Source organism: Podarcis muralis, chromosome 14, assembly GCF_964188315.1.
Source record: "Podarcis muralis chromosome 14, rPodMur119.hap1.1, whole genome shotgun sequence".
Taxonomy (NCBI): Eukaryota; Metazoa; Chordata; class Lepidosauria; order Squamata; family Lacertidae; genus Podarcis; species Podarcis muralis.
In genome coordinates this window covers 9417956-9420231 of record NC_135668.1, presented here as the reverse complement: position 1 = coordinate 9420231, position 2276 = coordinate 9417956, and positions in this window count along the sequence as shown.

Here is a 2276-nt window from a genome sequence, read left to right as displayed (position 1 = left end):
ATGGCTTCATGCCCAGCCAAAGGCAAAACCCTCTCCTCTTTCTGTACTCACCGGTAAACAGGTGTACTACCACACGATTTCCTATACAGTAACTGTAGCCATGATGGAAGTGGGCAGTTATAGCAAGATACTATTTATAGAAAAATACTTTGGGTGTATTTAGTACTAAGGTATCTCCACCTTAGAGCAGATTTATGCCACAAGGTGCCATAGGAAGGCACTGGACATAGTAAAAGATCTATTGCATCCTGGTCACTGTCTCTTCGAGCTCCTGCCGTCGGGACGGAGATACAGGACGATGAAGACAAGAACGAGCCGTCTTAAGAACAGCTTCTTCTCCAGAGCGATCTCGGCCCTGAATGGGAAGCCTGGACTTTGAAAGTCATCTAATCTTCCTTGCTGTACTATACTGTATTGTTTTAATTAGTGTTTTTATGGAGCAGTCAAGTAATTTCGTTGTCCCCGAGAGGGGGTAATGACAATAAAGATATTAATTATTATTATTATTATTATTATTATTATTATTATTATTATTATTATTATTATAGCATTTGTAGAAGCTTACCCATTGCAACCCATTTTCATCCTTACACTTACCTAGCACAAGGACAGAACACCAACCAGGCCCGTGCAGAGCTTGTTTGAGGCCTGGGGCAGGAGTCTTGCTAGAATAAAGTTATAAACTCAACAAAAAAAAGCTGGTCCCAGAGCAAGTGTACCTGGCTGCCCCGCCTCTGCAAGGATCTAGCACCAATTGCATTGGCACAGCCTTAACACAGCTGCTCTGATGCTTACTAAACACAGACAACAAAGCTTACTTGGAGCTGAAAGCACTTTCGTTTGACAAAGTATCAAGACTGTGTGGTTCAGCATTCTACCTCTTAGGCTCAGAGGGCTACCACAGGAAATGAAAAAGACTGGATTCTACACTGGTCCATTGCTTGCAACTGTAGGTAAAATTCCAACTAGCTTTTCGTAGCACTGAGATGGCAGAGAGTACAATGTCATGTTTAGTTAGTAATACAGAGGCTGAAATGGTGCGACTTCTAGCTCAATGGATAAATGCAAAACTGCTTAGGGGGAATTCTCTTGTCCGAGGTGTTCAGGAACCACGATAAAGTACAGGAGAAAGCCACACTGTAAATACACAACTATACAGACTACAGTAGCTTGCAGTGGCCAGGATTGAAGGAGTTACCATACTGTGTCTGTGAATCTGTAGTTGAAGACAAGAAACAGCACATTTTTCACACTAAATGATATTGCATTTTTATTGCTGCTTTTATTTTGTATATTCTAACTGTACTGCAATTCTATTTGCAAAACAATGAAATGAAATATGTAATAAATAACAGCAGCGATAAATATACACTGAAACATCCTACAGCATCTGGCAAAGAATATTAATAATTGCAACAACATAAAGCAGTGTTCCAAAACATCCAGCAATATTCAAGGTCTCTCTCTCTCTTTCTCTCTCTCTCTCTCTCTCTCTCTCTGTGTGTGTGTGTGTGTGTGTGAATTTAGGACCCATCACATATACCAGAACCAGACAGCAGCATACAAGTGTCTGTACTTTTTGAAAAAAAGTCTGTTTAAAAGAGATAAAAATGGGATGTGTTTGTACATTTGAAAGCAGCAAGCCCTTTCTGGCCTGAAAAAGAGTGGTCATCTAGCTCCAGTTACAGACACTAACAATCTCTGAAGATCAACAACTCATTCTGATGTAGCATCAAGCCAGATCTCTACCAGTGCTTGCAGTTCATGTAATATAAAGGACCAACTTACATATAATACTGAAAAACACAGCCCTTGAAATTAAATGTCTTCTCTCTCTTCTATTATTAACAGGCCAGGACGGGGGTGGGGAGAAAAAAGGAGCAGAAAAGAACGTGAAATTGCGTTTTCATTTTTATTAAAAGAAAAAAAAGGTGGAGGGGACTGCAAGAAGGTTCAACCTTTCCTCCCGCACTATGATAGTCCCAGGTGAAATCTGCCACTGGCCTTCATAGCAGCGTAGAGGCAATTTAATAGGGACCACAATGGGGGAGGAAATGGTTAACCCACCCACAGTCCTAATGAAAAGACTGGGAAAAAAATGAAACATGGAACTTCAAGTGATACAATTAGCATCCTGTTCAAGGCACTGGCAGGAGTTCCACCACCTTCAAGGGTCTCACATCTGTAGGAAAAGTTAAATATTAACAAAGAAAAGATGCACAATCGTTCTTAGGGTAACTATGCGCCCCCTCACCTCCAAGATCCAATATTTCAAA